The sequence below is a fragment of the Dendrobates tinctorius genome, unplaced genomic scaffold (assembly GCF_039654945.1).
Source record: "Dendrobates tinctorius isolate UK_male_01 unplaced genomic scaffold, ASM3965494v1 ptg000001l, whole genome shotgun sequence".
NCBI classification, from domain to species: Eukaryota; Metazoa; Chordata; class Amphibia; order Anura; family Dendrobatidae; genus Dendrobates; species Dendrobates tinctorius.
Genome location: NW_027361669.1, coordinates 1,258,890 through 1,286,744, shown reverse-complemented (window position 1 = coordinate 1,286,744; position 27,855 = coordinate 1,258,890). Strand labels below are relative to the sequence as shown.

The window sequence follows — 27,855 nt, the reverse complement described above, 5'->3', positions numbered from 1 at the left end:
AATCAAGTCCTATCAGTTTAATTAAACACAGCTGGACTCCAATGAAGCAGTAGAACCATCTCAAGGAGGATCACAAGGAAATGGACAGCACGTGACTTAAATATGATAGAAAATACCCAAAAGTGAGACCGTTCTAAAAAACTGCACTCCTCAAGGTGCTCAAAACCACATTCAGGAAGTTAATTAACCCTTCAGGTGCTTCACAGGAATTTTTTGAATGTTTTCACAAAAAAATTACTTCAGGTCCATTTTTTTTTATTTTACCAAGGGTAACAGAAGAAATTGGACTGCAAAAGTTATTGTTCAATTTGTCCTGAGTACACTGATACCTGATATTTAGGGGGAACCACTGTTTCGGTGCATGGCAGAGCTCAGAAGGGAAGGAGCGCCGTTTGACTTTTTCAATGCAAAATTGGCTGGAATTCAGATCGGATGCCATGTCACATTTGGAGAGCCCCTGATATGCCTAAACAGTGGAAACCCCCCACAAGTGACCCCATTTTGGAAATTAGACCTCCCAAGGAACTTATCTAGATATGTGGTGAGAACTTTTAACCCACAAGGGCTTCACAGAAGTTTATAACGTACAGCCGTACAATTAAAAAATCATATTTTTTCCACAAAAATGATCTTTTCACCCCCAATTTTTATTTTCCCAAGGGTAACAGGACTCTAAAAGTTATTGTGCAATTTGTCCTGAGTATGCTGACGCCCCATATGTGGGTGTAAACAACTATTTGGGCGCATGGGGAGCATGGCAGAGCTCGGAAGGGAAGCAGCGCCATTTGACTTTTTTGCCTGGAAATGAGATTGGACGCCATGTTGCGTTTGGAAAGCCCCTGATGTGCCAAAACAGTGGAAAACCCCCACAAATGACATCATTTTGGAAACTAGACCCCCCAAGGAACTTATCTAGATGTGTGGTGAGAACTTTGAATCTCCCAGGGCTTCACAGAAGTTTATAACGTTCAGCCATAAAATTAAAAAATCATATTTTTTCCACAAAAATGATCTTTTCACTCTCAATTTTTATTTTTCCAAGGGTAACAGGACCTCAAAAGTTATTGTGCAATTTGTCCTGAGTACGCTGATACCCCATATGTGGGGGGTAAACCACTATTTGGGTGCATGGCAGAGCTCAGAAGGGAATCAGCGCCATTTGACTTATGGCTGAATTGAGATCGGACGCCATGTCGCGTTTGGAAAGCCCCTGATGTGCCAAAACAGTGGAACCCCCCACAAATGACACCATTTTGGAAACTAGACCCCCTAAGGAACTTATCTAGATGTGTGGTGAGCACTTTGAACCCCCCCAGTGCTTCACAGAAGTTTATAATGCCATGGCGTGAAAAGAACAAAATCATATTTTTTCCACAAACATGATCTTTTAGTCTCCAATTTTTTTATTTTCCTAAGGGTAACAGGAGAAATTAGACCCCAAAAGTTGTTGTCCAATTTTTCCTGAGTACACTGATACCCCATATGTGGGAGAAAACTACTGTATGGGCACACGTCAGGGCTTGGAAGGGAAGTAGTGACGTTTTGGAATGCAGATTTTGACGGAATGGTCTGCAGGTGCCATGTTGCGTTTGGAGAGCCTCTGATGTGCCTAAACTGTTGAAACCCCCCAAAAGTGACCCCAGTTTGGAAACTAGACCCCCCAAGGAACTTAACTAGATGTGTGTTGAGCACTTTCAATCCCCCAGTGCTTCACAGAAGTTTAGAACACCCGGGCGTGAAAATAAAAAAATCATATTTTTTTTCCATAAAAATATTTTTGCCCCCAACTTTTTATTTTCCTAAGGGTATCAGGAGAAATTGTACCCCAAAGGTTGTTTTGCAATTTGTCCTGAGTAGGCTGATACCACATATGTGGGTGCATAGCAGAGATTGGAAGGGAAGGAGCAACATTTGACTTTTTCAACGCAGAATTGGCTGGAATTGAGATCAGAAACCAGTGTGCGTTTGGAGAGCACCTGATGTGCCCAAACAGTGGAAACCCCCCAATTATAACTCCAACCCTAACCCCAACACCCCTAAACCCTAACCCCAGCCCTAATGGGAAAATGGAAATACTTTTTTTTTCACTTTATTATTTTTCCCTAACTAAGGGGGTGATAACGGGGGGTTTGATTTACTATTTATGGCGGGTTTTTATGTTTGGCAGCTATCATACGCTAAAAGACGCTTTTTATTGTAAAAATAGTTTTTCATCACCAAATTTTGAGAGCTATAATTTTTCCATATTTTGACCCACCAAATCATGTGAGGTCTTATTTTATGCGGGATGAGTTGACGTTTTTATTGGTCCCATTTTCAGGCACGTGACATTTTTTGATCGCTTTTAATTCCAATTTTTGGGACACAGAATGAACAAAAACCAGCATTTCATGAATTTCTTTTGGGGGGTGCGTTTACACCATTCCGTGTGCAGTAAAATTGATAAGACGGTTTTATTCTTCGGGTCAGTACTATTACAGCGATACCTCATTTATGTCTTTTTTTATGTTTTGGCGCTTTTATGCAATGAAAACAATTTTATATAAAAAATTATTATTTTTGCATCGCTTTATTCTGGGAGCTATAGCTTTTTTATTTTTTCACTGATGACGCTGTATGGCAGCTCGTTTTTTGCGGGACAAGATGAAGTTCTCAGCGGTACCATAGTTATATATATCAGTCTTTTTGATCGCGCTTTATTGCACTTTTTGTTCAGCGGTATGATGATAAAGCATTATTTTTTGCTTTGTTTTTTATTTTTATTTTTTAAGGGGTTCACTAAAGGGGTTAACTAATGGGACAGTTTTATAGGGCGGGTCGTTACGGACGCGGCAATACTAAATATGTGTACTTTTATTGGTTTTTTTATTTCTAAAAAATGAATTTACTAGGGAATATTTTTTGTTTTTTTTTATTTATTTAGCGATTTTTCATAAATTATTTTTACACTTTTTTTTTTAAACTTTATTACATTGTCCCGGGGGGGGGGACATCACTGTCCTGTGTCAGATCACTGATCTGACACGTCACACAGCGCTGTGACAGATCAACAATGACAGGCGCTTCACAAGTCTTCCTCATGCCTGCACGCTGCACTGGGGGTCTCAGGGAAGGACGGAGGGAGCCCCCTCCCTGCCGATGCTTCCCTAAACCCCCGGTACACTGCGATCGTGTTTGATCGCAGTGTGCCAGGGGCTAACATGCCGGGGGCGGTCCGTGACCGCACGACACATAGCGCCGGGTGTCAGCTGTGATAATCAGCTGACACCCAGCTGCGATCAGTGGCGCTCCCCCCGTGAGCGCCGCTGATCGTGATGACATACTATCCCGTCCCCGGTCATAGGGGCCCAGGTCCCGTGGACGGGATACTACCTCAGATGTCAGGAAGGGGTTAAAGACAGCTTAATGACATTGTGTGGTGTTATTTAGACTGTAACCTACTAGAACACCTAGATCCTTCTCTACAAATTGACTCCTAGAACTTTTGATGCATGTAGATTGTTACTACCCAGAGACATAACTTGACATTTGTTCACACATAACTTCATTTGCCAAGTAGCCAGCTTGTGACTTTAGCACAAGTTGACATTTGTCAACTCTTAGGCCCAAATTATACCCAAGACAAGTTTCTAAAGGTACATCACCGCTCTCCCTTTAGTTTATACATTATTATTCGGCTGCACAAAGAACTTGGTACAATAATGTCCTTTAGGGACTTGTCTTCTGGATCAATTTACGTTGGGCTAACTAACCGGAGCAAGGGAACTCTGGTGTTAATTTGGCCAATAATTACTTTTGCAACGTAGTCACCTACTTACAAATATTTTAATAGCCAAAGTGGAACATCCAAGCCTTACCAAGGGAATGCCTCAAGCCTTTAATTTTAGCTGGTTCTGAATAAACCCCACAGAGTTGTGCTTAGGGTTGCTCCAGGAAAATCTGGACTATTTGCAAGTATGTGATCAATAGGGATCTCTTGGGCTGAACAAAACATGAAAAACATTCAAACAGTTAGACAATGTGAACAATTATAACTGTACAAGATTTGTAAAAAGGAAAAAAATTTACAAACGCCAAGAGCTCCAAAAATAGTCCTATGATGACATGTCCGAGCATCAATGTCCATGGTCCATTCCTGGGCAAATGGTGAACTAATTGCAAAGAAAGTTTTTGACCACAAACAGTCCTGTGGTTCAGTGTCCATATAACAAGGTAAAAACTGGAAAATTCAAAGGAATCTCCTACAGGTTACCAGGGGCACAACAGGTTCACCACTGGCAGGGCGAGGGTTCTCTGGCTCCACTGCTGGTGTGGCATCGGCTGCCTTATTTTCCTGATCTTCAGGATTTTCTTGAGTAACTTCTTCCTGTGCTACCAGCTGGGGAAAGGTCAACACTGGCACCACTATTGCATTATTTACTTTAGTCAAATTTGCAGGGAATTCTCCAAGTATGGTGCTGACCTTTTCTTCTTCTATGGGCTGGATGTTATCTTGTTCTTGCATTCTTTCTTTTAGCTGATCAGGGCATAATTTCAAATGATCTCTTGATATTGCTGCTGAGGTTTCTCCTCCATCTTTACTAATAAGGCACACCTTGGTATTGTCAAAGTTTGAGGGTAGAATGGTGTAGGGTTCAGCTTCCCATTGATCATCCAGCTTATGCAGTCTTCTTTTCCTCTTGTTCTCCTGGTGACAAGGGAACTGCAGGTGCATGCTGATTGTAGTTCCTTTCTTGCTTTTGTCTTGCCTGAGCTAAACTCTTTTCCACACATTCTTGTACTCTTCTGTACTGTTGCTGCCTCTCTGTATCCCAGTCAGCATCTGGTGACGTTACTTCAGGTGTCAGGACTCCCATGTCCAAATCAATAGGCAGTTTACCAGGCCTTGCTCTCATTAGGTAGGCTGGAGTGCAGTTGGTGGAATTCACAGGAATGTGGTTGTAGAGGTCCACCAGATCTGGCAACTTTTCAGGCCACAGATTCCTCTCCTTCAAAGGCAAGGTCTTCAGTAGGTCAATCACTACCTGGTTCATCTTCTCACACATGCCATTGGTCTGTGGGTGATACGGTGCTGTCCGGATCTTCTTACAACCATATAAGTTATAGAATTCCTGGAAAATTTCTGCCTCAAAGGCGGGACCTTGATCTGTAAGCACTTGCTCAGGATATCCATGTGGTCTACAGAAATGCTGTTGGAATGCTCTGGCTGCTGTCCTGGCTGTTTGATCCTTGACAGGCACAACTACCAGGAATCTTGAGTAGTGGTCCACAATGGTAAGAGCATAGATGTAGCCTGACCGGCTTGGAACCAGCTTCACATGGTCCAGGGCTACCAACTCAAGTGGCTGTTTGGTGATGATTGGCTGTAGAGGAGCTCTTTGGCTGTTTCGATCCTTTTTGTGCAGGTTACATTGTCCACACTCCCGGCACCAACTCTCAATGGCTTTCCCCATACCAGCCCAGTAGAACCTCTCCCGGAGCAATGCTTCCAACTTCTTACATCCGAAGTGTCCAGCTCCATTGTGGTATGCTTCCAGGACCATTGATGCCTCTCTCTTTGGGACTATCACCTGCCAAACCAGATCATGAGTGCGGGCATTGATACTCCTCTGACACAGCTTTCCTTCATAAATGAACAGCCGACCTCTTTCCATCCACAACTGCTGGGTTTCTTCAGGAGCATTAGACTCTGGGCGTGAGTCAGCTTGTGACAGTAGCTCCTTCACCAGGCGGACTGCAGGGTCACTATCCTGAGTTTCTGCCCAGTCATGATGGGGAAATGGATTTAGGGTGACCTCTTTCAAGCCAGACCGTCTGTTTCTCACTCCTTGAGCACATTGGGCCGCAAGTGGCCGGTGGAAGGGAGGTAACTCTATTTCTTCAAGAGCCTCAGGGTCTTCTCCTGCATCTGGCAGATTAGGCATCCTGGACAGCACATCAGCATTGGCCTTCTTGTGCCTTGCCCTTCTTGTGCCTTGCCCGGTACTTGATGGTAAACTCATAGTTAGACAGCCGAGCCATCAATCGCTGCTCCAGTGCACCTAGTTTTGCAGTGTCCAAGTGAGTCAACGGGTAGTTGTCCGTAAAGATGGTAAACTTGGCTGAAGCTAGGTAATGCTTGAATCTCTCAGTCACAGCCCAGACTATGGCGAGGAACTCCAGCTTGAAGGAACTGTAGTTGTCTGGGTTCCTTTCAGTGGGACAAAGCTTACTGCTGGCGTAGGAGATCACTCTTTCTCTGCCATTCTGTACCTGTGACAGTACTGCTCCCAGTCCCACGTTGCTGGCATCAGTATACAACACAAAGGGTTTGTCATAATCTGGGTAGGACAGAACTTCATCTCCTGTGAGAGCCATCTTCAATCGGGTGAAGGATCTCTCCAACTCCTCAGTCCATTCAAAGGTGGAATTCTCCTGTTTGGCTTTCTTAGACTGCCCCACCAGAAGATTTTGCATAGGAGTGGCTACTTCAGTGAAGCCCTTGATGAATCTTCGGTAGTAACCTACCAGTCCAAGAAATTGGCGTACTTCATGGAGGTTACTGGGCTTCGGCCAGTCCCGGATGACTGGGACTTTGTCAGGATCTGGTGCCACACCTTCTGCACTCACTACATGACCGACGTACTGTACCTTGGGCTTCAGGAGGTGGCATTTGGAAGGCTTCACCTTTAGGCCAAAATTGGACAAGGCTTCAAACACTTCAGCCAGGTGCTCCAGATGGTCTTCATAAGTCTTGGAGAAAACAATGACATCATCAAGGTACAACAAGACTGTCTCAAAGTTCATGTGTCCCAGGCAGCACTCCATCAGCCGTTGAAATGTTCCTGGGGCAGTGCAGAGCCCGAATGGCATATAGTTGAACTCACAGAGACCCACTGGAGTGGTAAATGCTGTTTTCTCCTTGTCTGCCTCTGCCAAGGGAACCTGCCAGTACCCAGTGTACCCAGTACCCTTTTCCAAGGTGGAAAAGTAGTTAGCAGTTTTAAGTGCAGCTAATGACTCTTCAATTCTGGGTAATGGGTAGGCATCTTTATGTGCAATGCTGTTAATTTTCCTGTAATCAACACACAATCTCATGGTACCATCCTTTTTCTTTACAAAAACTATTGGGGCTGCCCAGGGGCTACAACTGTCTCTGATGACCCCTGCCTCCTTCATCTCTTTCAACATACCTTTAGCACATTGGTATTGTGTTGGGGGTATAGGCCGGTACCTTTCTTTAATGGGTGGATGATCACCAGTGGGGATATGATGTTGAACCCCTTTTGCCTGCCCAAAATCCAGTGGGTGTTTACTGAATACCCGCTCATACTCCTGAGTCACTCTGTAAACCCCATTTTTCTGGTATGAAGGTGTAGAGTCAGTCCCCACCTGCAGTTGCTGGCACCACGCCTCCATCTGCTTCACAGAGCCATTGTCCTCCACCTGATCGGATGAGACCAAAGGCTCTGCTGCCTGCAAAGAGTTGTTATTAACAGTGAGCAGCTTAGCAACAGTGGCGTACCGAGGTATTGTGGCCTCCTCCTCCCCACAATTCAAAAGGCGTACAGGTACTCTCCCTTTACGTACATCAACCACCCCTCTGGCTGTCAGGACAGTGGGCCTGCTATCAGAATATACCGGTTCTACCAATGCCTGGTAATCCTTCCCTCTGAGGCCTATGGCTGCCCTACACCAAATCAACATTTCACATCTGGAGGGTATTGCAATGGGGAAAGCATCACTCACTCTGACACTACCAATTTCTCCTCCAGAGAGTTCTACCTGTTGTCTTTGCATCAGGGCCATGATGTTCACTGGAACCAGCAGTCTCAGCCACCTGTTGCAACAAGACAATAACCTCGGAAAGACAATTTTCAATTACATTTGTACCAAGAGTCATCATGGAATTACATTCACGTCGTTCAATATCCACAACTATCAGACCTTGAGATTTTAACTCCACCCTCCCCACTTTAACAGTAATTTCTTTACATCCCACTTGTGGTAAAGACTGAACATTACTGGCAACTACTGTTAGTTCATCAGTTGGGCCACGGGTGAGTTCAGAATCAGCCCAATACCGCTTGTAGAGGATATAGGGCATAGTGTCACCTGGGAGCCAGTGTCCAGCAAAGCATTCATGGGGATACCGTCAATCACCACAGGAAGGACCGGTCTCCCTCCAACATACTTGGCTCGCCAGTTCCTTGGGCCTTGTGGTCCTACTCCTGGGGGTTGGCCCTCTGCCCCAGGGGTTGCTCGTTTAAAGACAAAATCTTGCAAGATGACCTGCCTTGTAGCAGTGACGACAGATGGGACGTCCGTCCTGGTCATAGCGGTCGTTGTTCCTTCCTCGGAGTAGCGGGGTTCTCCTCCTCCGGAGCCACGGGACATTCTCTGGACTGGAAGCAAGCTGGATCTTCTCTTTGGAGGACACCTGCAGGGACTGCACGATTTTAGTAAGTACAGCCATTCCCCTGGTCAACTCCTGGACCTGAAGACGCAGCTCCTCAGGTGGATCTTTATCCAGAGTCTGTGCATCAGCCTCCACAGGGATGGAGGGAAAAGATGTTGCTTCCTGATGGTAGGTGATCGCTGGGCGCCTAGGGGGCGTTGAACGGCTGACAGTTGATTCCTGCAGGACCCAAATGGCCCTGTCCTTAAAATCAGCAAAGTCCAGATCAGGGTTTTGCAGGGTTATGATGCACAACTGCCCTCTGTGGGTTCTGGATAGGAGTCCTTCAATGAACTGCTCCTTTAACAGTTTATCTTCTTCCTTCACACCGTCAGGATCAACTTGCTTAACTGCTCGCAGCGCCTCCTGCAGATTAAGAGCATTGTCCCTTATACTGTCCTGCATTCTCTGCTTACATCCAAAGAATCGCATCTTGATTTCCGCTGCAGTGCGAGTGTCAAAGGTGCTTCTCAGCTTGGCTAGAATCTTTTTAACAGTCTCTTTGTCAGTGTCCTGCCAGGCTTTCACCTCTCTCTGTGCTGCACCCCCGTTAGCTGTCCAATAAGGATGTTCACTTTCTGGCTTTCAGACAGAGGGTATACTTTAAACAAACTGCACAGTCTCTCTTTAAATTCACTCAGGGTATGTGACTCACCCGAGTATTGCGGTAGCCATGCCGCTCCCGGAAGGTAGGGCATAGACAGCGGCATTATGGGGACCGCTGTGGCGGGCGCTACTCCTTGCGGCGCTGAGGGGTTGGCGGCGGCATCCACCGCTGTATTGCTGTTTGGCACAGACATTCTCTTCCCCCCCTAGTTAACGTTAGCCAGGGCCGGGGGTTGTGTGAGCTTACGGCGGCCGCTTCACAGGTCGGATGCTCCGGGCTGTAGGCCTCAGCTCCTCCCCTTCTCACGCGCTGTCCTCTCTTCCTGCGCGGCACTTCACTTCTTCGCACTCTGCGGCAGGCTCCACCCACGAAGGCTTGCCCCTTTTGGTTCCCATGCGCGGCAATTGGCGCCAATTTCACACACAGTCTTTAACACAAACACAGTCTATGGCACACAGGACCCGGGGGGTACCGGGCTCCGTAATCCTGTTCGTGACGCCAAATTGGGTCACCCTCCCAGGGCTGTGGGGTACTCGGTACCGGGCCAGTGTCGGCGGGATGTGTCACAGCAGCAGTGACCCGGTCCGTGGCCCTGGGCACCGAAGTATTAGGGGAGATTGAATGGTGGAAGGTAGTTAATGGAATAGTTCGTGACGCCACCTGTGGTGTTCGGCAAGTGAGATGTTAAGTCGATGCTGCATGCAGATCCACTGGGACTGATGGTATGGTGCAGCAAAGATGTAAAAGCTCCCCACAGGTGAAGCTGTAGTCCCAGGGCAGTGTAGATGTGGTTGGCACGGGGATGTAGCAGTGCCGGAAGGGTAGGAAGAAAACAGACACAGCGGGGTGCAATTTCTGTACCTTTACTTGATAAATGCAGTCCAGGGTCCTGATTACAGATGGTACTGGAGCAGCCTAGCCTGGAAGCAGCTCAGGGATTCTCTCTCAGCAGATGGGCTGTGCAGTCTCCTTCTTAGCGCTTATTTGAGTGAAGTACTCCTAGTACTGAGTTACACTGAAATTCCACCTAATTCTCTTCTACTAGCACTCCTCGTATGGCAGACAGCTATAGCCGCTATTCCTCTCTTGGCTCACTCCGGGCTGTTGTGCCTCCGAGTCTTAGATGGGGTAGGGCATTTACAGCCTTCTACTCCTCTGGTGTCTGTTGCAGGACCATTAGTATCCGTACAACCGTGGAGACCAGGCTCCAGTTCATGCGCTTTCGTTGTGAGGGAGCTCTCTATCCTCAGCTCAACCTCCAGCTTCTCTCCACACGTCTGCACACGTGGACCTCCTCACACTAACTGACCACTCCTTCCTCTTGGCCCTCAGAGAGCATTCCTCCCTTCAATTCTGGTTCAGAGTCCCCTCTTTTTGTACAAAAAATTGTTTGTGGTATTTGCTTATACTGTTATCAACCAATACCTTTCTATACATTGTGCGCTGATAAATCTACTTATGGTCACTGTGTATTTTGTGTACCTTTGTAGTTTTCTATACCTATTACAGATGAACTAGTTTCTATCCGTTTTAAAAAAAACATGGTTTTTTTCAGTTATGGGTATTTTATTATGGTGTTTATTGAACTTGTATTGGGTGCTGGTTAGCGTGTGTGTAAGGATTTGGACTGCATATCCGTTCTCTCAAATACTTGCCTTATGTCTGTCGCTCAGTTTCTGCTTCGCCCTTAGTTTAGTTCATTTTTGCCCTCATCCAAGATGGAGTCACTAGCCTCACGGGGGCCATCTTATTTCCTGTGTTGATCTTTCCTGTTCCTGTCTGCTCTGTATACAAGGATGCTCTGTATGATTACTCATTGCTTGAGCATACTTGTTCTTGGACTTGTTATCAAGCTGGAAGGACTGCTAACCAGCTCGTCTCTTCGTTACCTTGGGATACCCCGCTTGCCTTTGAATCTCTGTTTCATTGTAAGGACTTGTTTCTTCGGATCAGCTCTGCACCCACCTCCACTTCAAGACTGTTTCCTGCTAGCAGACCTGGCCTGCTCTCCAGGTCTCCGGACATGGCAACTTGATCTTCATACGTCTCCACGGTCTGTACGTTTGCTCACTGCGTTATTATCTTCATCTGCTTTTACCCTGCTGTGTCTTATCTGTAAACCTGCTTGATTCTGATAAATACTACAGAACTGAAAACCTATGAGCTCAGGCCTCTTTTCTGATCCACATCACTGACCTCCATTACACAGAGTATATAAAGTTATAACAGAATACTCAAGCCATCAAAGATGGAGATCTCTGGGTCAGATTCTATGGAGGTACGTATGAAGAAACTTTGCTCATTTGTTTCTGGACTTCATGGGGAGCTGCAGGCTATTAAAACAAAGCTGGGGACCTTAGAATCGCAAACCAATCATAACGCGAATGTGGCCGATACGTCTATTCAGGCCTTAGCATCTCGACTTTCAAATGTAGAGACTACAGCTGCAACTGTGGTTGCTGCCCCGGCTCCAATTCCAGCTCCGGGTCCGGGTTATCCTAAACTCCCACCATTCAGGTTCGGTGGTGAAAGAGAGAAATTTCGGGGATTTTTGAATCAATGTCAGCTGTATTTATTTCTCTGCACATGCGGCCCAGTTCTTAACTGATCGAGATAAAGTATTGACTATGATTATGTTGCTAACAAACAAAGCGTTAGCCTGGGCTAATCCGTTAATTGAGACTAATGATGTATGCCTGAATTCTTTGAATGACTTTACTGCCGCAATGTCTCAAATGTTTGATGACCCCAACCGAAGTTTAACAGCAGAAACCGCATTACTGACACTTCGTCAAGGGAAGCGTCCGGTGGTGGAATATGCAATGGAGTTCCGGAGGTGGGTGCTGGATACTACATGGTGCGATTCTTCAAAGTATGCAGTGTTCAGGAGAGGTTTGTCTGCTTCAATTAAGGACGAACTGGCTCGAGGAGAATCACCTACTAATCTAGCTGACTTTATACATCATTGTATTCGGATTGACATTCGTCTCACTGAACGTCGACAGGAAAAATGGGCTGAGGCTAATCGTAATTACCTCATGTCTTTCCCTTCCTCCACCAGGGAGGCGTCGAGCAAGACTTTATCCCAGACAGAGTCAGAACCTATGCAGGTCGACGCAGTACGGAGAAAACTCATTGATACACGTAAGGAATATCGTTTCAAGGAGAACTTGTGTTTCTATTGCGGAAAGTAGGGTTATTATATATCGGAGTGCCCTGGGAAAAATCACAAGTCCGCAGCTGCAGTGACCGAACTTGACTTTTCAGATATTTCTTCGGTAGGCTCTCATTCACACAGTCAGGAAATAACTGCTGCAAATTTTGATTTCCCTGATGATTCATCGGAGGCCTCATCACCTGTGGATATTGCCTTACTTTCTGCGAGTTCTACCACAGCCAGGAGAGATTCGCTCTGTTGCATTTCTATCAAGATCTGGGTACATTCCTGCTGGATCACGTGCTCAGCCATGATAGACTCTGGAGCTTGCAGCAATCTCATGGACACTTCCTTTGCTGAGAAACATGGCATTCTTTCACGAAAGAGGGACTCTCCGGTGTTTATGGAGACCGTGGACAGGTCCCCATTGATATCTGGGCCTGTGAAACTCGAAACAGTCCCACTAAAAATCCATATGGGGCGGATCATTCGGAAAAAATGTCTTTTTTACTGATTTCCTCTCCTAATTTTCCTATTTTTGGTCTGCCTTGGTTACGGCTACGTAATCCTACGATCAATTGGACAACAAAGGAGTTACAATTTCCAAATGAATCAGCAGCGTCCAAAGAGCTGGCTCCAGTGAAAACAGCAGTCGCGGTCGACTCGACACTACCGGTAGAGTATCGGGATTTTAGTGATGTGTGTGACAAGAAAAATGCGGATAAATTACCGCCACATCGGCCATATGATTGCCCCATGGAATTATTGCCTGGTGCCGCAATTCCATTCGGGAGTATTTGTCCACTGTCTGGTCCGGAATTAAAAGCTCTTAAAGAGTATATTGACGAAAATTTAGCTAAAGGGTTTATACGACCATCTTCCTCCCCAGAGGGTGCCCCAATCTTCTTTGTCAAAAAGAAAGATGGTTCACTTCGTCCATGCATTGACTACCGGGAGCTCAACAAAATCACAATCAGGAACTCTTACTCACTCCCACTAATTTCCGAGTTACCTGAGAGAGTTCGACATGCCAAAATCTTCACTAAATTAGATCTTCGTGGAGCATACAATTTAGTACGGATTCGTCCAGGCGACGAGTGGGAAAACGGCATTTCGATCACGTTATGGACATTTTGAGTACCTAGTTATGTCTTTTGGCCTCCGTAATGCACCAGCTATGTTCCAGCACTTGGCAAATGATGTTTTCAGAGACATACTTGATATTTTTGTTGTGATTTACTTGGATGACATTTTAATTTTTTCCAGCTATATCGAGGATCATCAGCGACACGTGAAAATGGTTTTGGATCGTCTACGGCAAAATCATTTATACATTAAACTGGAGAAATGTGAGTTTCTCAAAACAGAAATTCAATTTTTGGGATATGTTATTTCTCCCCAGGGTCTCAGCATGGATGTAAGCAAAATGCAAGCTGTTGTGAGTTCATTTTCCCCTTCATTACTGAGGCCCGAGGAACTCCCTCTTCTGGTAAAGAAAGGTAGTGAGCCTGATTATCAAACACCTGAGGCTGATGATGATGACTGGCTGAGTGGAGTTACTGACTGGATATAAGGCTGCCGACGCCCTTCTGCCCTGCGGGTGATTTCTCTGTGGGATCCTTGGAGACCAGTCTGAATTCCTGCTCCTCTAAAGCTAAGTTTGCTGCTCGGCCTTTTGCATTTGTGCTTTGACTTTGTTTTGCTTTGTTTTTCTGGATTTCTGCCATTCCCTGCTGGGGTGTGCTGAATTCCTTTAGCTCTGTCTTATGAAAATACCCGAGTTCTGATTTAGTTTTTGAAGCCTAGCTGCTTCAGGGCCTTTTTCATATCAGCTTGTTGGCTTATGTCTTTGATAGGGTTTTGGCAGATTGCAGACAGCAGCCTTCCTGTCCTTTCCTATCTAGGTAGTTTTGGGCCCCGTCTTTGCTCAGTCTATCTTTCTGTCTGTGTTAGTGTTTTCATCTTGCTTCACCGTCATTATATGTTGGGGGCTGCCTATTGCTTTGGGGTCTGCTCTGGGGCAGTTTAGATTTCCCCTTTCTTTCTTTAGGCCTAGTTAATTCTCCGGCTGTGATCGAGGGGTCTAGGGCATCGTAGGAACCCCCCATGGCTACTGCTAGTTGTGTTGATAGGTTCAGGGGTCTGCAATCTGATAGTTGCCAACTTCTCTGGTGTTCTGGACTTAGCTTGTATTTCTGCTTTTGCCTCCTACGGTGACTCATTCATAACAGAATCACCCACCATACCGCAGATCCTAGGGTACTCAATAGCAGGAAAGAATTGTAAAAAAAAAAAAGTGTGTATATTTTTTCCTCTATATCTCCGAGGCCGTAGGGGGAATTTTTTTCTCTCTCAACGGAGATAAAGCAGTTGTCTGATCATGTGGAGCAGCTCGCTGCGGAAGTGCGGGGAATTTCCGCCTACCTTGCTCATTCACATGCTGCTGAACCAAAGATTCCTACACCTGATGTATTTTTTGGGGATCGGTCTAAATTTTTGAATTTCAAAAATAATTGTAAATTATTTTTTGCCTTGAAGCCTAACTCGTCAGGGAGCTCCGCGCAGCAGGTTAAAATTGTCATCTCTTTGCTGCGTGGCAATCCCCAGGAATGGGCGTTTTCTTTGAAACCAGATGATCCTATTCTGACTAATGTGAGCGCATTTTTCAGGCCTTGGGGTTGTTGTATGACGAACCTAATGCCATTGATCAGGCTGAAAAGACCCTGCTGGCATTGAACCAGGGTCGTGATTCTGCAGAGTTGTACTGTCAAAAGTTCCGAAAGTGGGCGGTCCTTACTACCTGGAATGATAATGCCTTGGCTGCTCTCTTTCGGAAGGGGTTGTCAGAAGCCGTAAAAGATACTATGGTGGGATTTCCTGTTCCCTCTGGTCTTGACGATTCTATGTCATTAGCCATTCAGGTTGATCGGCGTTTGCGCGAACGCAAGGCTGCACGAGAGGTGTTGCCACCTGTTGATCAAATGTCTGAACCTATGCAATGTGATAGAGTTTTTTCCAGAGAGCAGCGTCAGGAGTTCAGAAGGCGTAATAAGTTGTGTTTTTTCTGTGGAGATGCCTCGCATATTATTTCTGTCTGTCCTAAACGAGAGAAACGCTTTGCACACACGTTTTCTGTTGGGGGTGTTCAACCTAAGTTTCTTCTGTCTATTACTCTGATCTGCTCCCTGTCCACATTTTCCGCCAAGGCTTTTGTGGATTCGGGAGCAGCCCTAAACCTAATGGACTTGGATTTTGCTAAACGTTGTGGATTTCCGATGACACCTCTGCAGACACCTATCCCTTTGAGGGGGATTGATACTACTCCTTTGGCTAAAAATAAACCTCAGTTTTGGACCCAGGTGGTAATGCGGGTCGCCCCAGACCATCAAGAAAATTGCAGATTTTTGGTGTTGCATAATCTGCATGATACTATTGTTCTGGGGTTTCCCTGGTTACAAATTCATAATCCAGTTTTGGACTGGAAATCTGTGTCTGTGGTGAGTTGGGGTTGTCGGTGTGCCTTTAGTGAGGCTCCGGTGTTTTCCACCTCTCCTCAGTCGCATGATGTTCCTGATTATTTGGCGGACTTTTATGATGTATTTAGTGAGAATGAGTCTGCGTCTCTGCCTCCTCATAGGAGTTATGACTGTGCAATTGAACTGAGCCCGGGGTGTAAATTTCCCAAGGGTCGGCTCTTCAATTTATCTGTACCCGAGCACGAGGCTATGCGATCCTATATTAAGGAGGCGTTGGAGAAGGATCATATTAGACCATCCTCGTCACCCTTAGGTGCCGGGTTTTTTTTTGTAGCCAAAAAGGATGGATCATTAAGACCTTGTATTGATTATCGTGCCCTCAACAAAATTACTGTTAAATATCAGTATCCGTTACCCCTGATTTCTGATCTATTCTCCAGAGTTAAAGGTGCTTGCTGGTTTACCAAGCTTGACCTCAGGGGGGCGTATAATCTTATTCGCATTAAGCATGGGGACGAATGGAAGACGGCATTTAATACTCCAGAGGGACATTTTGAGTACCTAGTGATGCCTTTTGGGCTCACTAATGCCCCTTCTGTCTTCCAGGGCTTCATGAACGATATTTTCCGAAATTTTGTCGATAAATTTTTGATTATCTATCTGGATGATATTTTGATCTTCTCCAAGGATTGGGATTCTCATGTGGAACATATTCGGACTGTGTTCCGGATCTTGAGGGAGAATTCCCTGTATGTCAAAGGATCTAAATGCCTTTTTGGAGTACAGAGGATTTCTTTTTTGGGATTTATTTTGTCCCCGTCAACTATTGAAATGGACCCGGCCAAGGTACAGGCCATCTACGATTGGGTTCAGCCCACTTCTTTGAAGGCCCTCCAGAAGTTTTTGGGTTTTGCTAATTTTTATCGGAAATTTATAGAAAAATTTTCTAGTATTGCCAAGCCATTGACTGATTTGACTAAGAAGGGTGCTGATGTGTTAAATTGTTCTCCGGAGGCTGTTTCTTCCTTTCAGGAGCTGAAGCGAAGATTCACCTCCGCCCCGGTTTTGCGGCAACCTGATGTCTCACTTCCATTCCATGTAGAGGTGGATGTTTCTGAGATTGGTGCAGGAGCTGTTTTGTCCCAAAAGGATCCTGTAACATCTAAAATGAATCCCTGTGCTTTCTTTTCCCGTAAGTTCTCTCCATCTGAACGTAACTATGATGTGGGGAATAGGGAACTGTTGGCCATGAAATGGGCATATGAGGAGTGGAGACATTGGTTGGAGGGAGCTAAGCATCAAGTCGTGGTCCTCACTGACCACAAGAATTTGATTTACCTAGAGTCGGCTAAGCGCTTGAACCCTAGACAGGCTAGGTGGGCCTTGTTTTTTACACGTTTTGATTTTGTGGTTTCTTTTCTTCCTGGAACGAAGAATGTCAAGGCAGACGCCCTCTCTAGGAGCTTCTTTGCTGATTCTCCTGTGGTGACCAAGCCTGCTACCATCTTAGGCGAAGGGGTAGTTCTTTCTGCCATCTCGCCCGATTTGAGACGTGCTCTGGAAGAGTTCCAGGAGGACAATCCTGAGCGTTGTCCCAGTGGAAAGTTATATGTTCCTGACCAGTGGAAGAAGAGAGTGATGTCTGAAGTTCATTGCTCTGCTTTGGCTGGTCATCCAGGTATTTTTGGTACTAGAGATCTGGTGAGTCGGTTTTTTTGGTGGCCCTCCTTGTCTCGTGATGTCAGGAATTTTGTGCAGTCCTGTGGGACGTGCTCCCGGTCTAAATCGTGTTCTCGCTCTAGTGGGTTGTTGATGCCTTTGCCTGTCCCCAAGAGGCCATGGACCCATATTTCAATGGATTTCATCTCTGATATGCCTGTCTCTCAAAGGATGACTGTTATTTGGGTGATTTGTGATAGGTTCTCTAAGATGGTTCATCTTGTACCACTCCCTAAGTTGCCATCTTCCTCTGAGTTGGTGCCCCTGTTTTTACAACAGGTGGTTCGTTTGCACGGGATTCCTGAGAACATTGTATCTGACAGAGGAGTCCAGTTTGTGTCTAGAATTTGGAGAACTTTCTGTTCCAGGCTAGGAATTCAGTTGTCCTTCTCCTCTGCTTTTCACCCTCAGACCAATGGGCAGACAGAGAGAACAAACCAGACCTTGGAGTCATATTTGAGATGTTTTATTTCTGCTGATCAGGATGATTGGGTTTCATTTTTGCCTTTGGCCGAATTTGCTTTAAATAATAGAGCTCGTTCTGCCACTTTGATGTCACCTTTTTTTTGTAACTTTGGGTTTCATCCTCGATTTTCTTCAGGGCAGGTGGAGCCCTCTGCCTGCCCAGGTGTTGACACTGTGGTGGAGAGAATGCACCAGATCTGGGACCAAGTGGTGGATAAGTTCTCTCTCTCCCAGGAAAAGGCCCAGCGGTTTTCCAACCGACATAGGACCATTGGTCCCCAGTTTAAGGTTGTTGATATGGTGTGGTTATCATCAAAAAATATTGCTATGAAGGTGGCTTCTCCTAAGTTTAAGCCTAGATTTATTGGACCTTACAAGATTGTGGAGATTATTAATCCGGTCTCTTTTCGTTTGGCTCTTCCTGTCACATTTAAAATCCATAATGTGTTCCATAAATCTTTGTTGAAGAGGTTTGTTGAACCTGTTGTTCCGGGGGTGGCACCTCCAGACCCTGTATTGGTTGAAGGTAACATGGAATATGAGGTAGAGAAAGTACTGGATTCCCATCTGGCTAGATGGAGACTCCAGTATTTGGTTAAGTGGAAGGGTTATGGTCAGGAGGATAATTACTGGGTCTCTGCCTCTGATATTCATGCCAAAAGATTGGTGCGTGCCTTTCATCGGGCTCACCCTGATCGCCCTGGTGGCGTAGTTGAGGGTTCGGTGACCCCTCCTCAAGGGGGAGGTACTGTTGTGAGTTCATTTTCCCCTTCATTACTGAGGCCCGAGGAACTCCCTCTTCTGGTAAAGAAAGGTAGTGAGCCTGATTATCAAACACCTGACGCTGATGATGATGACTGGCTGAGTGGAGTTACTGACTGGATATAAGGCTGCCGACGCCCTTCTGCCCTGCGGGTGATTTCTCTGTGGGATCCTTGGAGACCAGTCTGAATTCCTGCTCCTCTAAAGCTAAGTTTGCTGCTCGGCCTTTTGCATTTGTGCTTTGACTTTGTTTTGCTTTGTTTTTCTGGATTTCTGCCATTCCCTGCTGGGGTGTGCTGAATTCCTTTAGCTCTGTCTTATGAAAATACCTGAGTGCTGATTTAGTTTTTGAAGCCTAGCTGCTTCAGGGCCTTTTTCATATCAGCTTGTTGGCTTATGTCTTTGATAGGGTTTTGGCAGATTGCAGACAGCAGCCTTCCTGTCCTTTCCTATCTAGGTAGTTTTGGGCCCCGTCTTTGCTCAGTCTATCTTTCTGTCTGTGTTAGTGTTTTCATCTTGCTTCACCGTCATTATATGTTGGGGGCTGCCTATTGCTTTGGGGTCTGCTCTGGGGCAGTTTAGATTTCCCCTTTCTTTCTTTAGGCCTAGTTAATTCTCCGGCTGTGATCGAGGGGTCTAGGGCATCGTAGGAACCCCCCATGGCTACTGCTAGTTGTGTTGATAGGTTCAGGGGTCTGCAATCTGATAGTTGCCAACTTCTCTGGTGTTCTGGACTTAGCTTGTATTTCTGCTTTTGCCTCCTACGGTGACTCATTCATAACAGCAAGCCAATCAGGAGTGGCCAACTTCCAAATCAGTGAAGGAGGTACAGCGATTCATCGGATTCGCTAATTTCTACAGACGATTCATTAAAAATTTTTCAGCAATCGTTGCACCCATCACTCATTTAACCCGGAAGAAAACACCATTTGTCTGGTCACCTCAAGCTCAAACAGCATTTTCCACATTAAAGTCTAAATTTAAAACAGCTCCCGTTCTCGTACATCCTGACCCAGACAAGGCCTTCATAGTGGAAGTGGATACCTCGGACTGTGCGGTAGGGGCCATACTCTCGCAAAGGACAGGTGAGAAAGATCTCTTGCATCCGTGTGCCTTTCTCTCTCAAAAGTTATCACCTGCCGAAAGGAATTACGACGTTGGCAACAAAGAACTGTTAGCCATTATAACCGCATTTAAAGAATGGAGACATCTGTTACAAGGAGCATCCCAACAGATTGTTATACTCACGGATCACCGGAATCTCGAATTTATGAGGTCGGCAAGATGTCTAAAACCCAGACAGGCTCCGTGGAATCTTTTCCTTAACCAGTTTGATTTTGTCATCTCCTATAGGCCGGGCTCTCGCAATGGAAAGGCTGATGCACTGTCCAGGATTCATTCAGATGAAGCAACTCCGGCTTCACCTCCAAGGACCATTCTATCTGAGAAGAACTTTGTAAGTGTCCTACATAATCAAGATCTTTTAATGGAGATTAAGGAGGCTTATGCTGCAGTTTCGCTTTTGGGCCTACCCCCCACCCAGGTAAATCTAACTTTCAAGAATGGACTTTGGTTTCAAGGACAGCATTTGTATGTTCCAGAAACAGTAAAACTGAGTGTTTTAAAAACTAATGCATGACTCTAAGTTTGCTGGCCATAGGGGAGTTCAGAAGACTCAGGAATTTCTGTCTCATTTTTTTTGGTGGCCAACCTTTCGGAAAGATGTGCTTCAGTATGTGTCGTCATGTGAGGTATGTGCCAGGTCAAAAGTTCCTCGCTCCTCACTGACAGGACTCTTGCAACCTCTGCCTGTTCCATCTCGTCCTTGGGGGTCTATTTCAATGGACTTTATTGTTGAGTTGCCTCTGTCACAGGGGAAAAACACAATTCTAGTAGTAGTTGACCGGCTGACTAAAGCTGCTCATTTCATTCCCTGTGCTGGTGTAGCAACGGCTAAACAAATAGCGGATCTTGTTGTACAAAATGTTTTTCGTTTGCACGGAGCTCCGGATGAAGTAATATCGGACCGTGGGGTTCAATTTACCTCACGGTTTTGGCAAAGCTTCTGTGGTGCTCTGGACATCAAAGTAAAATTGTCATCTGCTTTTCATCCACAGTCTAACGGCCAAACTGAACAGACCAATCAGACCTTGGAACAATATCTGCGTTGCTATGTGTGCCACCTACAGGACAATTGGGTGAGTTTGCTTCCTTTGGCTGAATTCACATATAATAATTCTCAGAATGCTTCCACCAAATTGTCTCCGTTCTTTGCCAACAAGGGATACTGTTGTGAGTTCATTTTCCCCTTCACCATTGAGGTCTGATGAACTCCCTCTTCTGGTGAAGGAAGGTAGTGAGGCTGATTACCAAGCACCTGAGTTGGATGATGATGACTGGGTGACTGGAATTGCTGACTGGATATAAGGCAGCCGACGCCCTTCTACCTTGCTGGTGATTTCCCTGAGGGATTCTAGGAGACCAGTCTGATTCCTGCTCCCCAAAAGCTAAGTTTTCTGCTCTGCTTTTTGCATTTGTGTTTTGGTTTTGTTTTGCCTTGTTTTTCTGGATTTCTGCCATTCCCTGCTGGGGTGAGCTGAATTCCTTTTTGCTCTGTCTTCAGAAAATACCTGAGTATTGAGCCTTTTTGAAGCCTAGCGTCTTCAGGGCTTTTTTCCCCATCAGTCTGTTGGCTCTTGTTTTGATAGGGTTTTGGCGGATTGCAGACAGCAGCTTTTCTATCCTGTCCTATTTAGTTAGCTTTGACCCCATCATTTGCTCAGCCTATCTTTCTATCTGTGTGAGTGTTTTTTCATCGTGCTTCACTGTCATTATATGTTGGGGGCTGCCTATTGCTTTGGGGTCTGCTCTGGGGCAGTTTAGATTTCCCTTTCTGTCTTTTGGCTACTTAGTTCTCCGGCTGTGATCGAGGGGTCTAGGGCACCATAGGAACCCCCCATGGCTACTGCTAGTTGTTGTTGTTAGGTTCAGGGGTCTGCAATCCGATAGCTGCCAACTTCTCTGGTTTTCTGGACTTAGCTAGTATTTCTGTTTTTGCCTCCTACGGTGACTCATTCATAACAGGATACCACCCCAGTATTCTTCCTCGACATCCAATAGACATGTCTGTGCCTGCGGTAGCTGACCACATTTCGTCCTTGCAACGCAATTTGGAAGTTCTTAAAGACACTTTAGGTTCAGCACAGGAAAGATACAAGAGGGCAGCAGACAAATTCCGTAAGCCAGCTCCAATGTACAAGGTAGGAGACATGGTTTGGCTCTCAACTAAGAACTTGAAGCTCAGAATCCCAACGTCTAAACTGGGGCAAAAATATGTCGGCCCATATAAGATCAGCAGTATAGTGAATTCTGTAGCCTGTCGACTCAAGTTGCCTAACTCATTGAAAATTCATCCTGTCTTTCATGTCTCTTTGTTAAAGCCGGCAGTGCCTAACCCTTTTCCCGGACGCACCTCTGCTCCTTCTGACCCAGTTCTCGTTGACGGGCAAGAGGAATTCATCGTGGAAAGGATCTTGGATTCACGGGTTCATAGGAGACGTCTCCAATACTTGGTAAAATGGCAAGGATATTCGGCTGAAGAGAATTCCTGGGAACCATTGGAGAACGTCCATGCTCCTCATTTAATCAGACAAAGCAGCTGCCAGCAAGGATACTGACATTAACCCTTGGCGGCCCAAAAGGAAAAAAGCAGCATTTAAATTATAGCAGAACCAGAGCTGCCACAAATCCAAAAATGAATTGTGACACACAACTTTTACTCCAAGAAGCCACAAGTTTAGTGGTTACATTCACAGCATAGTTCTTGGTGGTTACAATATACGCACAGTTTTTGGTGGTTACAATCTAGGCACAGTGTACAATTTAGGCCACTTAAATGACAATTATTTGCAATGTCAGGACACTGATGATACTCTGACAGATGAGTCTGTTTCCAGCACAAGGGTCAGTCAGTACTTTAGCTATAATTACAAAATGCAATACAATAATCAAATATTGCAGTCTCTGGCAGTACTCTCTCTTTTTGGAATCTAGCATCTTGCATAGCTCTCTAACACTGGTCTCTGCCATTAGTCGGCATAGTGCTTGTTTCTGTAAGAGTATGGACTGGAGTGCTGTGTTCCTACTCCTGAACGCATCAATCACATTGTGATGTGTATTGTCATGTGGATAGTGTTATGTGTCTTTTGGTATATATTGTGTATTGTGATATGGTTATGTATACTGCACTGTATAAGTAATGTAAAGGTAATGCCTAGTGTTGGTAGTGTAAGGCATAGGGTAAGACATAGATTAGGACTTAGGAAATAGGTAGATAGGTAGTATAAGTCAGAGAAAGGAAAAGGGTAAGAAGTCCAGCTAAAACATTTTTTAGAAAAATAAGGAGAAATTAAAAACATTTATTTGAATGCACTAAAAACAACCAAAAAGATAGTGTTATACCTATGCATTTCGAGTGCTACCACATTCTTATTCATAGACTATGATTAAGAAACATGTAGACCTAATTCTATGTTTTTTCTTGTTTTTAGAGCATTCAAATAAATGTTTTTAATAATATTTTTTCACTTGCTTTTCTAAAAATTTTTTTTTTGCGGTAGCTGGACTTTTTGCCTTTTTCTCTTCATGTCTACTTACAGTACCTGAAACTAGAGCGAGGATTTGACCCCTTGTGGATCATTGCCTGCACTAGTGAGCTGATGTGAACTTTTGTTTTTTCTTTTAATAAGTATAACTCAGTGACTGTAGTTAGATAGATGACATTACAGTAAAATAAATGTTAATGTTCAGAACTAGCCCATAGTGGGTAGGGCTTATTGTTAGAGCAAGGGACTGCTTCCTGTAATTAGTGAGATAAAGGGACAAATTAAAGCATAAGTAGGGAGTGTCTGAGAGCAGTGCTGTCATGGGATGAAATACAGCAGAGGAAAGTAAGGGACAAGGGAGCAGTGTGACCTCAAACTGACTTAAGAGATAGAGTGGTCTTCCACCATAAAGGGGTGCTTGGACAGTATGACATGTCACGAGAAAGCCTGAGCTTGCTATACACCAAATGTAACAGACCTAAACGGTACTGTGGTTGTGAGATTAGTGGGTGCTGCAGTAGTAAAAGAAATAGGATGCGGAGCCCCTGAGTAGGTAGAGAGACCTGGTGATCAGGACTGTGGCGACATGGTGCAGCAGCTCGTCCACAGCTACCACCCTCTGGCATTCTTACATTTCCACCATGCCTGGCTCTGCAATACCTCTCTGACCTGACTCCTCTAAATCGAGTCCACAGCTTTTTGTCCCTACTCTCCTCACTTAGGCTGCTTCCATCCAACTTACTCAACTCTGTCACCCTGCACCAGCTGGCACCAAAATAGCATCCATATATCTATTTAGCTCCCACCCTTCCTTTCTTAGGAATTGGTGAGGATTGGTGAGGCACCAATCTCAGGCAGCCACACGTGCCAACAGCAGAACATAGAATCAATTGCCTCCATTACAGTGCCTAATATAGGGGGTCAGTATAACAATCTGACAGTCATTGCGTTCACTGTCCACATAATCTTCCATGTAAATAAATCAAACAAGTGATATTTCTCAACTTTCAACACTGACAAATGCAATGAATAGAAAGGTTGCCGTACATGCACAGTACTGCCCTTTTCACACAGTATATTTAGAAACCCCAACCAGTCATATGTTTCTCACCAATCCTGTATACTATGATAGATGTTGCTTATTGGACATCCCTTTTAATATGAGCATTTATTATCATATTTTTTACAGAGTGTCACACAGCGTTGTTGACTATAAAAACACAAGCTACACAAAAAAATGACCCACCATGGATATGCTCAAGGTCTGACTGGCCCACTAAATTACCAGATGATCCTGTAGAGCAGTGTTTCCCAACTCCAATCCTTAGGCTCTTCAACAGATCATGTTTTCAGGATTTTCTTAATATTGCGCAGTTGATGGAATCAATAGCTAAGCCTCGGAAATTGCCACAAGTTCTATCTATAGGATATCCACAAAAACCATGACTTGTTGTGGGGCTTTGAGGACTGGAGATGAGGTGCCAGATTCTGAGACATTATTGGACCCAAAAAGTGCAGTAGAAGACATCCCCAACATGGAGTTGACTTTGGACCCAATCATTTACCATTAGCAACTATTTCTCATGGGTTAACTTGCAAATTATATAGTACACTGTAATGAGATGTCCAATGTGTACAATGATAAGAGCAAAGATTATTAAAAGTAGAAGTGTCCATGCTCTGTATGGATGGAGGGTGCGTGCTCCTCTATAGGAGGATGTGTATCCTCTATAGGATATCGTCTAATTATGACTTAATGGGGTGATTTGAAGACTGAAGAGGACCCAAGCTCAGAAACATTATTGTATGTGTCATCCATAGATGTGTCCATGTTCCTTATGGATACAGGGTGTGTGTTGATAATTAGCTTGACAACTGATACTTGGTACTAATGTTTCTTACCCCTAACCATCATTGTATGTCTACCCTCCCACTACCTCTTCTGGAAGACTAGTACTCTTTAGAACATAAGCGTACAGCATTTCTTCTCCGTCTTTGTTTGCTTGATATATGCAGTAGTCAATAGTAAGTAGCAGATAAAAAGTAATCATATATATTCAGCATATAATTATAATCTCTATAAAGATACTGTAGCTCCATTAAAGAACCATTATTTCCTCTTACCTCAGGTTTGTAGCTTTTAGGCTTGCTCCGGTTGTTGTCTCTTGGGCTGGATATTAGTACGGTAGCTGTTTCTTCTCACTAAAGCCTAAGCATTTCTAAATTGAGATAGAATCCAATTACTAATCGCAGAAAAAAATATAAATAAATAACCTTGGGTGTGGAGTAGGTCAGTGTATTGTGTGGTCGGTTTTCTTCGTTGTTATTTGTCAGATTCCCCAGTTCCGGTAGACCCGTTAATCTGAGCCAAGACGAGGTTATCAAGTACTAAATAACTTGGCCCATATAAAGCGCAACGAGAGAAACTAAATGTGGCTATATTCTCTCAGATCACTTGGCACAGAAATGAGCATGCCTAGATTAATTCTCCAACTGGACATGCCCGCTCAGTGCAGGCTGTGGTATAGTATCCCATGCTATGGTGCTCTGGCGTCGGGACAGAAGAACGAGCAAAATAAGGACAATTATCTTGCATGCTCTTTTTTCCTTGTTTTGTTTTTAAGCTATGCGGTCCTGTGGTTATTTTTGGACTGGATGCTTGCCCATGAAGCATTTCAAGGTTATTTTCCAATGTGTCTCCTTGAGACACTTTATACTGCCTATATTAAGAATATAAAATCTGAAGCACTCAGGCTTCACTGAAAAAAATCTGTGACAATAACTGTCGCTATTATGTAATTATGTTATCATATTTGCTTTTGGGAAACTGCTGCATCTGTAATTTGCCTTAAAAGTCATGCAGAAGAAGTGTAGGAAGAAAAAAATTCCTATCATTTCAGTCGTTAGAGTCAGTTTATGGTTATAGCAGATCAAAACCTACCAAAAATAAGCTAATTTGATTAATCTCAAATCAGTAAGGTATATTGAGATTGGGACTAAACATGGTTCTTTGCGTTTGACGTGATTATTAATTATGGATGAAAAGCTTATACTTATTTCTTGCATTTCTCTACTCGTAGAATATGCGATGTCAGGACAAAATGCATTTGAACGCAGCAATCAAAGCATCATACCAATAAGGAATTCTGAAGACATTGGTTGTAAATTAAAGACAATTTTTTCACTTTATAAATATAAAATAGTTGTCTATAAAGAATAAAAAATAATATTTCAGCTCAAATAAGCAAAAGTAATGTTATTGGTTTTACCTGTCTTCTAATTTGTGGACCTTATTTTCTGAAAATTAGATGCCCTAAAAAGCCAAAGACCAATAATGATAATCTTAGTTGACAGGTGGCTTGGTAAACTGTCGTTCCCATTGTCTTCTGATTTGTAACCTTAATCTAAATTTATAATGAAATAAATATAATACAACCATACAAAGGGAGCCTAGCGATGTATTTAAAGATTTAAGATAGTCACCACTAGTGAAGTTAATTAGCTCTGTCCAATAAGAGATTTAAATTGTAGGAAACTATGACTTAGATGTTCATCTTGCTCACAAATTGCAAACATACTGGGATGTCCATTAAATTTGTCCTTGACATATAGAAACTACTGTTGCCCATGTAGAATAATACTTAGTAATAACCATTTGCAGACAAAAAGTTATCTGTACAATGAAACCGAGAAAGTTGCGCTCATCAACATGTCTTAGGAACGTGCTCTCAGAGAAGACCCATCCCCACACAAAGCCAGAAGTCATCTACTTCAAGTCATCTTCACCATCCTCAGAAGGTAACTTCACCATAAATTGGCTGCTACAACAAATTACGGTAGTATTTCATGCGCAAAAAAAATGTAACTGCAGCATATAAAGACAGCTTCCCATGTACATTTGCACCTCGTACAAGCGTAATGTATGAGAGAGATATTAGACAAAACCTCCTGTATTATTTTCTGTACACAACAGAAAAGCCTGGATACTGTAGTTGGCATTTTTGCTGTGTCAATGAAAAGTTCGAAATTTAATCCTGCTGAGTAGAGCGGCTGATTACAGAGGCAGATTATCATGTTATAGAAGCGACTGGCACAGTTGCTGGTGATGAAACTGTTTTGTAGTCCAATAATAGAATTTAACAGTGATAGATCCTGATTGCTTGCAAAAAGTCGAGAATTGGTTTCAGTAAAGCCACATTCACACATTCAGTATTTTGCTCAGTATTTCACATCAGTATTTGTAAGCCAAAACCAGGAGTGGCTGATAAATACAGAAGTGGTGACGTGCTTTTATTAAACTTTTCATATGATTATTCAACTCCTAGTTTTGGCTTACAAATACTGATGTAAAATACTGACCAAATACTAAACGTGTGAATGTGGGCTAAAAATGTTCATACTTGGAAAGGGCTACGAAGCCAAAGTAAATTTTTCCACTAGTTGGCAGCATAAAACTTACCTCAAACAGGCAGCAACAACTAATCAGGAGCTCCTACAACATCCTAAAGGAATATTACAATAGCTCCATGTTCCTCTTGCCTGTGATCAGTGTCTATGGCCCCGACTCATTTAGACTGGTGTTTTGTATGCCAATCTTAATAAGGGGCCTACAAGAATAAGATGAATCA

General features: G+C 44.2%; 1 protein-coding gene across 1 annotated transcript in view; it reads right to left on the bottom strand.

The window, feature by feature from the left end:
- The window catches only part of FGF1 (fibroblast growth factor 1), a 598,188-nt gene that overhangs the window by 345,365 nt on the left and 224,968 nt on the right, over positions 1 to 27,855 (bottom strand). The window contains exon 4 of the mRNA XM_073576425.1: positions 25,352 to 25,436. The gene's annotated coding sequence lies outside the window, so the exon portion shown is untranslated. The remainder of the gene's footprint in view (positions 1 to 25,351; positions 25,437 to 27,855) is intronic.